Here is a 15,399-nt window from a genome sequence, read left to right on the forward strand (position 1 = left end):
AGCTTCTGTGTGTCTGTTGCCGAAATGGAAGTTGGAACCAGCCGGCTCTGTGAGTCATGTCCCCCCAAACAGTCTCTGAAATTTCTGTTCCTCTCTGGATAGTGGATGTTCAGCCGTTTTGCAGCACTCAGTTTGGCTCTAATAACAACTCTGTGATGGCCCTGTGGCCTTTTTTATAACGTTTATTTTCAGGTCTGCCATGTGTTGGGCATCCATAACAGCCAGGCTGACTATCATTCTGTGGCTTCAAAGGCGTCGGCAGTGAGAGTGGATCTGGACTCCTGCAAAGTGTGATGGAATTGGCTGGATTTCATGTGACAAGCTCACATTATGGTCCTTTGTCCAGAGCAGCCTTGATAGAGAAACAGAAAGGCTTGCTATAGGGCCTGCATCCTAAGAACATAAAGGATCGTTTGTGGTGACTGTTTAGATTAAAACTCAACTTTTTCTGGATCTGAAAGCTTTTCAATTACACAGGCAGTTTACTTTGCTGGGAATTTTCTTAGGATCACCATTTGTGAAGGAGATTATTGCTCAAGTGAAGCTGGTTCCAGTTTATAGCTGAAGCTATCATGTGGATAGCACCTTAGTAATATATCACCCCTTGAATCAATTACAGCCACATTCCCCTAGAATCTGGATCCACTACCTCTTTACGGAGATTTCAGAATCATCTGCTTAGAAGTGGGTATATGCCTTACCTATATCTATCAGTGATTAACAAATTACTAACTGCCTCTTAATTGCCTCTTCTCTTTTTGCCTAGTAGCTATTTGTTGAATCATTGCACTGATCAAGAGCTTTTATCATATTAAAAGGATATGTGAAAGGCCCTAAAACATTGACCTTGGGAAAGAGTAATTATAAGTTACAACTCTTTCTAAACTACTGGTTTCAATATTTGAATAGCTAACAAGGAGAATAGCCATCTTTAAATAAACGTCATTAGGTTGAGACTATTGAGAGACATTGGCAGGCAGTATACCAACTTGCTGATCAGGGTAACTGGTGGCCAGAAAAATAACATGAGTTGCATAATTTAAATTCACAAAAAAAGTTTGAGTTGGGCATTTCTCTAGGATAGCCATTTGCCATTTGCCTACCCAACATCTCCACTTGGATTCTAACTGGTCTCTCATCAAATAGGTCATGTCCAAAACAGAATTCTTATTTTCTCCATCACTCCAAAACTCACTCAATCTCAGGCTTCCCCATCTCTCTTTCTTTTTTTTTTCCCCAGGGCCACACTTGCGGAGTACGGAAGTTCCCATGATATGGGTTGATTCAGAGCTGTAGTTGCCAGTCTACACCACAGCCACAGCAACACAGGATCTGAGCTATGTCTTCAAACTACACCACAGCTCATGGCAATGACAATTCCTTAACCCACTGAGGGAGGCCAAGGATTGAACCCGCATCCTCATGGATACCGGTCAGGTACGTAACCTGCTAAGCCACAGCAGGAACTCTGGCTTCCCCATCTCTTTAAGGGCACCGTTTCTGCTGAGACATTTAGGCTGAAAACTTGAGTACCATCTTTGATCCTCTTCTTATGATATATCCTATTAAATAAATATGAAAGCTTATGGTGGGTATCAGTTCTACCTTCAAAATATATCTCAAATCTAAACACTTCTCATCATGTCCATTCCTTCCATCTTCCTGCAAGCCACCATCACAGCTGGTCTGGAAGGTCTTCTACCTGGTCTCCTTGCTCCACCGTTGCTCATACTAGTTGGTTCTCCACATAGCAACTGGAGAGGTAATTATTTCATAATATATGTCAGATTACAGGGCTTCCCTGCTCAAAACTCACTAATGGTTTTTCATCACACTTAGGATCCTGCATGATTTTCTTCTGCCCATTTCCTTAAACTCATTGCCCAACACTCTTCTCCCCATTCACTGTGCTCAACCAGTTCTTCTGCAAAAATGCTGTGATGAGGTCCACAATAGCACTATTGTCCTTGGTATTCCTTTAGCTTGGAAAGTCCTATCTCTGTATCTCTACCTGGCTCACTCCATCCTCTGACTTAGGCTTCTTTTGAAATGTAGTTTCCCCAGGGAAATCTTTGACAAGTTCTCTCCAAAGTCTAACCTCCTCCTGCTCCCACACAATTTTTGTTCATTTTACCTGCTTCACATCCTTCATTGCACTTGCATCAATAAGGGCTCTTCAGAAAAACAGAACCAATAAGATTCATCCACATATAGATATACTGATTCATTGAAGGAATTGGTTGGTGGGATTGTGGGAATTGACAAGTTTGAAATTTATATGGTAGGTCAGCAAGTTGGAAATGCGGGCCGGATTTCTGTCACAATTTTGAGGAAGAATTCCTTTTTCTCTGGGGTAACTCCGATTTTTGCTTTTAAGGTTTTCAATTGATTGAAGAATGACCAATCAACTGATCAAAGTTCGTCTTTTTACTTGAAGTCAACTGGTTATAAATGTCAATCACATCTACAAGAATACCTTCATAGCAACTTCTATACTAATGTTTGGCCAGTTTGGCATTTATCACCTAGCCAAGTTGACACATAACATTTAACCCTCACAGCATCCATCTTGATGACATTATAAGGCATTGATTTACATGTTTATAATGTCTCTTCTATGAGAACGCAGGAGCCATGAGAAGGAGAGTGAGAACTGTCTATTTGTTTCAATACCATATTTCAGTGCCTTTAATATTACCAGGCACATGATGAAAGCTGGATAAAAGAGTGCATTGGTCTTCTTTAGTGTCTTGCATGAAATAATCTCTTTTGACCAAAGAGTAACGATTGCATTTTGATGGCATGCTCATTCAACACAGAGATAACTATTGAGAAGTTATGGAAAATAGCCTTTCTAATGTGCTGTTATGTATTTGTTCAAGTTCTCAAGGTGAGCAGGAGACCTGGTAATTGACAATTGATAAGAAAGAGCTAGCTAATGTCAGTCGACCAATGTGTAATTCCAGCATCAATTATTGAATTTAAATGTGAGAGTAGAAAACTTATGTTGGATGTTAATTTTACATTTTCCAAGATAGCAAACAAATCTTGTACCAAATTTTCATTCAGAATAAAAACAGCACATCAAGATCCTTACTCAACTACTCTAATTTAAACTTTATTTTTCAGAGTTCCCTATGTTGTTAGGTGCAGTGGGTCAGGATCCAGTTTGTCTCTGACTATACCAGTTCACCCCTAGCCTGGCACATTGGGTTAAGGATCTGGCATTGCTGCAGCTGTGGCATAGATTGCAGCAGCCAGATTCGATCCCTGGCCCAGGAAATTCCATATGCGGCTGAGAAAGAAACAAACTTTATTCTAACTTTGAGTTTTGGAAGATCCTATATTTAAGTTTATATTTTTGATTAAATATTTTAAAAACTCTAGGTATGTCTTCATGAAGGTTTTCTTCCCCCCTCTTGGTTAATTTGACAGTGTGGGAGGAGATGTAAGTGACAAACATCAGGGGACTTTGAAGTTTTAGGTCAAGCACCTGGCAGAAAGTAGGACGTAATATGCTCAGGGGATGGAGTCAGGTGGGTTGGAGACAACACATGTTTCAAATTGTCATGTGGGTTTGCTAAAGTAAGATTTAAAAAGTAAGGCTTCCCAGATGACAGAAAGACTTACACTTATTTGGTCTTGGTAGTTATCAAAATATTTTGCAAAAATGGACCCCATAGCCTTTCCAGGCTTTAGGATTTAAGAATGTGACTAGTATTCTGGACTTGGGAAATCGTATAGGTATCTTTTAAAGTTAGACATGTGAGATTTATGGACTTCAATATCCCACCATATTTAACTTTAATCTTCAATCCCAAAGATCTTTTTCACATCTATTTTTCTGCTTGAGCCTTACAATAACTCTGCGAGGTAAGCAGGAAAACAATATCATCTCTGTTTCACTGGAGTGAAAACTGAGGCTCTAAACATAATGTTACTGATGGAGGTCACATGGCTAGCAAAGGACTAAGGTTCCAACCTGTTTTAAACCCCGCTATTCTGTCTCCTTTTTAGTGAGGGCTGAGATTGACAAGGTATTAAACCTTCTGTTCTTGAGGATTAAATGATTGACAAGTTGCTCATTCTGTTAAATGGGCTGTTGGATATTTTCTCACCAATGAATCTAAGAGTTCTGCTGTTGAGACACAAGCACGTCTTTGCTTAAACCTTGTGACAGTTTAGGAAAGGCTTTATTCTAGCACAATGTTCTCACCTCTCATGTTAAAAACTTCTATTAACTCTTATTATATGTAATGAGACTACCTTTCCATTTCACACAAAATTATAAGGAAATATCTTCCCCCAGGAGTAATAATTTCTCCAGTAATCAACTCATTTCTTTTATAGGTTTTGGTTTGTTTTGTTTTTTTTTGTTTTGTTTTTGTTTTTGTTTTTGCTTTTGTGTGTTTCTTTTTCTTTCTTTTTTTTTTAGTTTATTTCATCTGGGTTTGTTTTTCATTTTGTTTCTTTGTTTTGTTTATTCTTTCCTTCAATTTTGTACAAGCTCTGGCATATTGTCTTTATATCAACTGTTTCAAAAAATAAATTTTACCCCATATCCGTAACAGGTTTCTTTTTTCAGGAATAATTTTAATTTTATTGGGCATTAATTTTTTTAAATAAAGTATAGTTGATTTCCAAAACAGTTTTGCTGACTCATTGGAGTGGCTTTTCTCTTTTCCTCAGCTGTTTTCTCTTGCTGTAGAGAAAACCCTTTTTTAAAAAGTATTGTGGTATGATTTAGACCTGATATTTGGTGTAAATTTTATTTGATACAAATTAAAATGATTCCCAATTTTGAAAAAATCAAAACAATAATGTGAAGCACTGGAGAAAGTAGAAGAAAGCAGGAAATCTGTCCTGATGGTGGACCATGCACAAATGCAACCTTTTGTGGAAAAGTTTGGTAGCAATGATGCCAAGGATTTTTAAAACTTGAATGTTTTATGACCTTCCCAATTTCATATATAGGAATTTACTCAAAATATTCAAGGGCTTTTGCAAGCCTAGTTTAATGGCTATTTAGTAAATATTGTTTAGAAAAGTAAAAGTTTGGAAATAGAACCTAATAGCTGATGTTAGGAAGTTTTTGGTTAAATACATTATGGTACATCCTAACTCCAAATTATTGCATATCCATTTAAGAAAGAGGATGAAGAAGAAAAAAAATACATGATAGCATAGAAAGATGTCCAAGATATATTTTAAGATTAAAAATCCAATTAAAATATCACTTAGAGTAGGATCTCACTTTTTTAAAGCATATATGTTAAGAGAAAGACTGGAAAATTACATACAAAAATGTAAATAATAGGTGTCTTCATATGTAGGCTGTGGAGGATACGCTTTTTTTCTTACTTGTAGTTTCTATGACTTTCATATGGTCTATATTACTTTTTTTTTGGGGGGGGGGCATGCCTATGGCATGCAGAAGTTCCTAGGCCAGAAATCAAACCCACGCCACAGCAGTGACCAGAGCCACAGCAGTCCAAGAGGGAACTTCCTATATAATCTATTTTACTTTTTTTAAGAGAATAAGTAGAAGTTATTAAATAACATAAATATTTGGTTTATCAATTAGGTCCTAATTGATTCTCAAGTGATTTATTCTGTGGGATTTTATGTATTTTTATGGTCATTTTGTCTTCCAGGACATCTCACAGATTGACCTGAAGAAACCACTACATTTTTTAAAATGACATTTTATAAGACACCAATGAACCACCCTAAATCACCTCATTTAAAATGTTCCAAACTCACTATTTACAAATGGTTGGTGATCATCCTGTAAAAATATGGCAACTGGATTTTCTTTCTATTTCTATTGTAGCCTATTCTATAGCTAGCAAGAGAAGAAACCCTTGTCGGGGCACTTGTCAATAATTCTGAACTGATTAGGCCCAAACAGAGTACAATAGGTTTGAATACATATAGTCAAGTAACTGCTGGTAATCTTGTTGGCTTTGAGATGCCACAGTCTTAGAATTATAAAGACCTGAAAGTTCCGAGTTGGGCAGCACTGGTGGAATCTTTTACCACACTTTATTGGCTAGAGAACAATGGCCCCCTAAGCTAACTGAGGCACTTGAGACACAGACCCAGTTCTTGTCAAAACTGGGATTGGATTTCTGATCCTCTAAACTTTAGCTCAGTGATTTTTCCAGGACCAGGGTTCAAACACCAGTCCTATGCTATGTAATATATAATCTTGAGACAGTTGTTTAACCTCCCTGAGCCCTGATGTATTTATCAGTAAAGAGCACACAAGATCTTTTTGTAGGGTTGTGGAGAAAAATGACATAAGATAATTTAAATAAACAGCTTAATAATGTGTTGGAACATAATAGGTGCTGAATAAATTGCAGCTATTATTAGCATTATTCAGCTGAGATCCAGCTCAAAGTTGGATTTGGAAGTTAGTGCTTCTTTAAGGAGTTCTCTACATGGTAATGTCATTTGGAAGAGGAAAGTACACGAGATTGTTGACAGAAAACAGAGACAGCTAAACCTTTGAATAAAACTACATGACAATTTTCAAGATAGAAGATAACCCATTTAAAAAGGAAAAAGAAGCAAGATGGTACAAGATCATAGAGACCAAGGGAGCAGTCAACATGAGGTTTGCCATTTTTGCAGGTAATCTTTGAGCAAATAATTTTTGTTGGTAGAGAAATAGCATCCAGACATAAAAAAGAAAAAAAAAGTTAGAGACTATGTGTGTTTTATTATCTCTCTCTCACTTTTTTAAAATTATTTTTGTCTTTTGTCTTTTTTTTTTTAAGGGCCACACCTACGGCATATGGAGGTTCCCAGGCTAGGGGTCTAATCGGAGCTGTTGCAGGAGGCCAACACCACAGACACAGCAACACTAGATCCGAGCGGCATTTGCGACCTACACCATAGCTCACTGGCAACATGGGATCCCTAACCCACTGAGAAAGGCCAGGGATCAAACCCACAACCTTGTGGTTCCTAGTCAGATTGGTTTCTGCTGCACCACGACGGGAACTCCTCTCTCTCTCATTTACAATGTGTTCATTTTAAGTGTATAGCAAAAGTGATTCCATATATATTTTTTTTTCCAAGATTCTTTTCCATTATAGCTTATTAAAAGATATTGGGGAGTTCCTGTCATGGCTCAGGGGAAGTGAATCTGACTAGAACTCATGAGGATGCAGGTTTGATCCCTGGCCTTGCTCAGTGGGTCAAGGATCTGGTGTTGATATGAGCTGTGGTGTAGGTTGCAGACACAGCTCATATCCTCTGTTGCTGTGGCTGTGGTGTAGGTCGACAGCTACAGCTCTGATTTGACTCCTAGCCTGGGAACCTCCATATGCTGTGGGTGCAGCCCTAAAAAGACCAAAAAAAAAAAAAAAGATACTGGATGTAGTTTCCTGTGCTATAGTAGGACTTTACATTTTGTCTACTTTATTTTATTTTTATTTTTACAGCCATACCTGTGGCATATGGAAGTTCCCAGGCTAGGGGTTGAATAGGAGCTGCAGCTGCAGGTCTACACCACAGCCACAGCAACAGAGGATATGAGCTGCAACTGTGACCTATGCTGTAACTTGCAGCAATGCCAAATCATTAACCCACTGAGTAAGGCCATGGTTTGAGCCCTTATCCTCACTGACAATATGCTGGGTTCTTAACCTGCTGAACCACAAGGGGAATTCCTGCCTATTTTATATATAGTGGTGTGTATCCGTTAATCTCAAACTCCTAATTTATCCCTCCTCTCTCCTCTTTCCTCTTTGTCAACCTTAAGTTTATTTTCTATGACTGAAAGTCTATTTCTGTTTTGCAAATAAGTTCATTTGTTTTTTTTTTTTTTAGATTCCATATGTAAGTGATATATTTTTTTTTTTTGCCTTTTGTCTTTTTAGGGCTGCACCCATGGCATATGGAAGTTCCCAGGCTAGGGGTTGAATAAGAGCCAGCCTATGCCACAACCCACAGCAATGCAGCATCTGAGCCACATCTGTGACCTACACCACAGCTCATGGCAATGCCAGATCCTTAGCCCACTGAGAGAGGCCAGGTATGGAACCCATATCCTCATGGTTACTAGTCAGACTCATTAACAACTGAGCCATGATGGGAATTCCATGACATTTGTCTTTTTCTATCTGACTTACTTCACTTAGTATGATCATTTCTAGGTCCATCCATGTTGCTGCAAATGACATTATTTTGTTCTTTTTTTAAGGCTGAGTAGTATTCCATTGTGATGGGTACCGCATCTCCTTTATCCCTTCATCCGTCAAGGTAGCTTTCAATGCACTTGGTTGTTAAAGAAGAGACAGAGGAAATTTGTCATTTAAGATGGTTGTAAGATCAAGTGAATATGTTACTTTTACTGGGGAAGGTCTGAGCATGAATAAGAATTAGCAAGAAGAGTCTGACCTAATAAAAAGGGAGGTGGGGGTGAGATAAACAATAGCTGAAGCTGTTAAGGGGTAGGATCCAGTCATAGGATAAAGATAAGTGAGTCTTGGCTGAAAAGGGAAATATCTCTTTCTCTGAAAAAAAGGCAAAGGGAAGCTAAGGGTGGAATGATTTTGAGGTGAAGAGAAGAGAAATTTAGGATTCTTATACTGTCTGCCCTCAGTCTTTTGGGAGAACCAAGTTGTCAGGTTATTTCTCTCAAAGGAAGAGCCAGGGGCTGGAGAGAGAGTATTGGAGAGGAACCAAAGACTCAGACCAAAGCACTGTGGGCAATTCAAGGTGGTCAGTTAGAGAACAATAGAAAATATTTGTCATAGGTCCAAGGTCTACTGAGGTCTGACACTATGACTATGTGGCCAACCCCATCAACCCAACATCAATATCCTGACCTCATAAGTTTTGATAGACTACAGGATTTCCAGGAAGAGGGTTTGGGAAATAACAAGGATGCTGATTGAGAGACAGGTTATGTCAGAAGTATGGTGATGGGGCGGGAAGACAAGAGGTGGCCAGGGTAAGACATGTGCTCAGCGGACATCTGATAGAAGGAGCTAAGAGGATGATTGCAAGGAGTGTAGTACTGGCAATGGACCCCTCAAAATGGGTCCATGAATTAAACCTGCCAACCCCTCTCTGAAACCCAAGGTAGTGGAAGGGGGTATTTGGTTGAGAAGTCAGATAGCTGGTTGAACATTTGAGAGACAAAACTGGGTAATGTCCTAAATTTGTGACTGGGTGGAATGAGGCAGAGATGGAGAGTCTGGAACAGAGGAGGTAAAGGCACAACATCAGAGGTTTCATCAATGTGACAATGAGACTGGGTGACAGCAGAAGATGGTGGGCCCATGTCCCCCCACCCAGCTGGGTATGGAGATGATGTGAAATGCCCCTGGGTAAAGGGTCCTTTAAATGACTTCACCCTCTAGCTGGGCATTTCCATTCACTTCCTTTACTAGGCAGAGACATCTAGAGGTCTCCTCCCAGAAACCTTGACAGGCTGGTATTTTGCATTTGTGGAGGCCTGTTCATCTCCAGAGACTCTGCCCTCCTGGGTGTCCCTGCAGGGAGGGAATGTGCCTCCCTACATTTTCCCTGAAGGGCTTGTGTGTTCACTTACCCAGATCCCCACATATCGTCAGCCTCCCCCGTGGTGCCAGCCTGCGCCTCTCATTTAGAACTGAGTGTGATGCGCTCTCCACTCTGCAGTCTTTGTACACATCAAAACAAACAAACAGAGACCCAAACGCACCCCGGCAGGCTTATTGTCAGAGAATTAGCTCCCATGCTGGCGCAGCCAGACGAATTCAGATAAGAATAGCTTAAAATAAATCCTCCCAGGCAAACTGGTCACAGGCCAGAGCTATGGGATAACTTCTGGCTCCAACCACATTCTGTACACATGTTCTGTTATCCTAAAAGATTTCATTTTATATTTTTAAAAGGAGCCAGAGATAACAGGAAAGTGAATTAAAACTGCCGTCCCCTCCCTGAAACCCGAGGTAGTGGAAGGAGGTGTTTGGTTGAGAAGTCAGATAGCTGGTTGAACATTGGAGAGCATCTGTTTATGATTATTTTTTGCCTCCAGGTAAATAGAAATGTGATCTTCTACTGCTGGAGGCTTCTCCTTCCTACAAACATTAACCACATGCCTTGGCTGGAAAGCATTCCACTCCTAGGTCAAGCCTGTGGTTCCTTCCTCCATAACCTTGAAAGCCACCTATGAACACCCTCTAACAGTTGGTACCAGTTTAACATAATAAACATCTTTGGGGACTACCTCTGTAATTACAGGAAGAGAAAGAATTTTCCTCTTGCAGTTAAGTCGGGTAGATTTGAAGCGGGTGCCTAGATTATCCTTATATACCTCTTCTTTCAGGGAACTCTGAGTCTAACATTGTGACTGCACTTGCCAGTTTCAAATGATTATGATCTCGACATCCCCACATCTGGCTGGGTGGATAGACAATGACCCAGAAAGGGAACAAATTGTAGGACCAAGAGTAAGAGGAATGCTTTTCAGCTGGTGATGCAGAAAACATGGATGTGTCTAGCTTGTGGCTCTTCTGTCTTCTTTCTGGTGAATTTTTACAAGATGGAAGTCATCTTAATGGTCTAAAAAGGGAAGGGGATTATCATGGCAACAAGCTTGATCCACTTCATGAACTCATAGTGAAACTGTTTTTCTAAACCTACATTCTTTTATACTTTGTGTTTTTTCTCATTTTTTAAAAGTTTTATTGAAGTATAGTTGATTCACAATGCTGTGATAATTTCTGCTGTGCAACAAAGAAATTCAGTTATACATATACACATTCCATTTTTATTCTCATTGTTTTCCCAGATATTGAGTAGAATTCCCTGTGCTATATAGCAGGTCCCTGTTGAACATCTATTCCATGCACAATAATGTGCATATGCCAATGTCAAATCCCCAATCCAACCTCCCCACCCCCCCGCTTTGGTAACCATAAATTTGTTTTTGGAGTCTGTGAGTCTGTTTCAGTTTTGAAAATAAGTTCACTTGTACCATTTCCATTAGATTCCACATATAAGTGACATCATATGGTATCTGTCTTTCTGTCTTACTTAGTGTGATAATCTCTAGGTCCATCCATGTTGCTGCAAGTGGCATTATTTTGTTCTTTCTATGGCTGAGTAATAGTCTATTCTACAGACATACCACATAGTCTATATACATTCATCTGTCAATGGACACATTTCTAAATCAAAACTTTGGCTTTCTCTTAGCACTCCCAATCCAAGAACCCTCAATGCATTCTGAAGTGACTTATAAAGTTGGATAGACATGTAGAGTAATATAAAGGGACAGTTTTATTGGGTCAAATGGATCTGCATATAAATCTCACCTCAGTCACTGAGTGGTCTTGAGCAGGTAACTTAACCTCCAATGCTTTAACTTTGTTATTTATAAAATTATCCTAATGTTTTCTACCCTGTAGGGTTACTCTAAAGATTAAATGAGACAATGTATATAAATCACTTAGTACAATGCATGTTTGATAACAGAAAGAAGAAATAATAATAATGACCTCTGACTATGTAGGAGGCATGATGCTTTTTATGGAGTAACTCATTTAATCCTTACAACAAAACTATGACATAGGAACATACTAGGAAGATCCATTTTTCACACAGAAACACAAAGAGGTCCAGCACATTAGAAGTAAGAAGAGAGGCTTAAGAATAAACTTTGTGTATAGGAATAAAAAGTGTGTAAAGGTAAAGATAAATTTTTAATTTAAAAAATTGAATTAAAAAACAAAAATAAAAAATTTAAATTTAAAAAATTATTTTTTTTTATTTTAAAAAATAAAAACATTAGGAGTTCCCATCATGGCTCAGCCATAATGAATCTGACTAGTACCCATGAGGATGTGGGTTTGATCCCTGACCTTGCTCAGTGGGTTACAAATCCAGTGTTGCTGTGCCGTGGTATAGGTCACAGATGTGGCTCGAATCTGGTGTTGCTGTGGCTGTGGCATATGCCGACAGCTACAGCTCTGATTTGACCCCCTAGCCTGGGAACTTTCATATGCCAGGGTTCGTCACTAAAAAGACAAAAATAACAACAAAAAACCTAAAAAAAAAATCATTAAAAGAAAAGTATGGTGGGACTTCCTATGTGGCACAGTAGGTTAAGGATCTCACATTGTCACTGCATAGACTTGGGTTGCTGCTGTTCTGTGGGTTTGATTCCTGGCCTGGCTGGGAATTTCTATATGCTGCAGGTATGGCCAAAAAACATCCCCCCCCAAAAAAATTTAAAAAATTAAAAAGTGTGGTGGTGGTGATGATGATGATGGTGGAGGCAGCTAGCATTTGTTGAATGCTTAATAAGTCCCAGGTCCTGCGCTAATTTTTAAAATAGGAATTCCCTAGTTCATACCTTATAATAAGTATAAGAGACAAGGTGCAATCTTTGCCCATTTTATACTGAAGAAAATAAGTACGGAGGAGATTAAGAACCCCCCCAAATTCACACGGTGGGATGGTAGTGGACTGGGACTTGGTTTTAGATATCTTTGACCCAGAAACTACTATTACCCCAATACAGTGGGTCTAGCCCCCCAAAGCAACATCAACGTCACCCGAGTATTTATAAGAAAAGCAAATTCCCAGCCCACCCAAGACCTTCTGAATCTGGAACTCTGAGGGGAGAGTCCAGGTGTCTATACTTAACAAGACCTCCAGGGTATTCTGATGCAAGATCAAGTTTGAGACTCTGCACTACTCTACTGCCTACTTTTATGGGGGCAATTTAGGCTTGTGAACGTAATCTAGAAAATAGATTTGATCTTTCTGGTTGGGTTCAGCATTTGCACCTGGCTATCTCCAGAGCAAACACTCAGCATCCTATTCCTTCTGCTCCCCTTTCCTCCCCCCACCCATTGCTATGTGGTGCCAGTGACAAAATACCCCTTGGGAATAGTATGTCTCTGTGTCTCAAGTGAGTCTTCCTTGAAGATTTGTTATTACATATTTCCCATTGGAGGTGACCTGCAAGATTACACCCCCTGCCTTATTAGCTGTGTGAGCAACTAAGTTAACCTCTCTGTGCCTCAGTTTCCTCAGCTGTATAATGGAGATAATCACATCACCTATTGCAAATGGATGCAATGAAGATTAACTGTGACAATCCATAGGTTAAGGGCAATCTTGGAGCTTAGCACATTTAAGTAATTCCATAAACATTAGTTAACAGTATTAGCAAATTTTTTTCTGAAAAGAATCAGGCATTGTTCTAAAAGATATATTTAGAATAAATAAGAAGTTATATTCTAATGTACAGAGATAAACCTAAGACAAGAGCAGTCAGTAACAGAAACATCTTGATTCCCAGGTCCTGTCCATTTTAGGAAGCAACACACTGTGATCCAGAGATGGTGATTTGTTCCCCTCTATGATTTCAGTAAAGGCCGCAGACTCTGCTTAAGCAGGCTCTGGGTAAATCAGGAACTGTGGACTTACCTGGTCGGAGTCACTAATGAGTGATAAACAAAGAAATGGATTCAAACACAACTTTTTCTTCTCATTTCATCAGGGCAAACCACCTCTAAACAGCCCATTAGTTAAAACACTTGAATAGAAACACCTACCTATGATCATGGAGTGATTCCCTCAGCCAGTCTTTCTCTGTAACTAACAGCCTCCCACTTTCTTTAAAGGTGCTCCCAGGCTGAGCTCCGTCAGGGTGCCGACCGCTGAAAGCCTCTGGAGGTGTCCCTGGACCCTGTGAAATGACGAGAATGTGCAGACGGGGCTGATGGACAGCCCAGGAGTGCCTGAGAGGGAGGTGACATCTTGAACCCTATTTATCCCCCCTCCATTTTTCATCATCCAGAAGATGAACCTGGGGGTGTCTTTTGCAGGGCACTGCCTGCTCAACCCCTCCATCATGGGAAACCTGAGGGATGGTATATTACTTTGCTGCTCTAATGAATTCCATAAACCTAGGGGCTTAAAACACAGAGTTGTTTTGTCGCACCATCCTGGAGGCTGGACATCTGAGATCATGATGTTAGCAGAATAGGTTTCTTCTTCTGGTTGTTAAAGCCGGTTCCAGGCCCCTCCCAGCTTCTGGGCATTTGCTGGCAATATCTGGCTTTCCTCAGCTTTGCTGCCCCACTCTTATCTTTGCCTTCATCTTCACTGGGTGCTCACCTGTAGGAGTGTCTATGTTCTGCTGTTCCCCTTTTATGTGGACTCCAGCCATATTAGATGAAGGGTCCATCTTGGTCCAATATGGCTTCATCTTAACTAATAACTGCCAGTTTTCCAAATAAGATCACATTCTGGTATAATGAGGGGTTAGGACTTCAACTTATGAGTTTTAAGAGGCCACAATTCAACTTATAACTGACGGTAAATGAGACTCTAGGCCCACCCCACAGATAGTTCCCACCTGTTTAAACAGGCTTGGAGCAGTGCTCCTCTAACTGTAATGAGCACAAGAATCACCTGGAGAGCTCAGTAAAATGCAGATTCTGATTCAGTGGGTCTGCTGTAGGGCCCAGAATTCTGCGTTTCAAGCTAGCCTCCAGTGACATGGATTTTGCTACTTTGAGCAGAAGGTTCCAGAAGCATTTTGTGATGGTTCATTCTCATTCCCCATCTCTCATGTCTATGAGGCCAGAGATCTTTGTGTTTCTTCCTAAGGGCTGGCAGGTCACCACCTCCTCACCTGGAGCCACATTTCAGGGGTAACTACAGCTTGGGGTGTGAAAATAATCAGATAGCAAAATCCAGAGGCTCTTAGAGAATCATTCATGCCTGAACTAGCAGGGGATAAATGGCTAAGCGGTGTGTGGTGCACAAGTTATTTTCTGAACTGTGGCCCCCGCCTCTGGCTCCTCTGTGTCATCTTTCATTAGAGCTGTGGCCTGAGCATGGTCATTGTGGCCTCTCTGTGGTTTAATTCTCCTGAGAGCCCACCAGTGATAGGACTAGATGAGGATGGGTTCAGTTACCTGGAAGTACTTTCATAAATGAATACCAAGACTAGAGGCGGTAAATACATGCAGCGTATAACACACCCGGTATCTGCATGCAGAATATATAAAGAATTTCTACAAATCAAATATATATATATTTGGCTGTGTCACTTTGCTATCCAGCAGAAATTGGCACAATATTGTAAATCAACTATACTTTAATTAAAAAAAGAAAAAAGGGAGTTCCCATCGTGGCTCAGTGGAAATGAATCTGATTAGCATCCATGAGGATACACGTTCAATCCCTGGCCTTGCTCAGTGGGTTAAGGATCCGGCGTTGCTGGTGAGCTGTGGTGTAGGTCACAGACATGGTTTGGACCCCACGTTGATATAACTGTGGCTTAGGCTGGTGGCTACAGCTCTGATTTCACCCCAGTCTGGGAACCTCCATATGTCATGGGTGGGGCTTTAATAAAAAAAAAAAAAAAGAATT

Source organism: Phacochoerus africanus, chromosome 1 (genome assembly GCF_016906955.1).
Source record: "Phacochoerus africanus isolate WHEZ1 chromosome 1, ROS_Pafr_v1, whole genome shotgun sequence".
Classification (NCBI taxonomy): domain Eukaryota; kingdom Metazoa; phylum Chordata; class Mammalia; order Artiodactyla; family Suidae; genus Phacochoerus; species Phacochoerus africanus.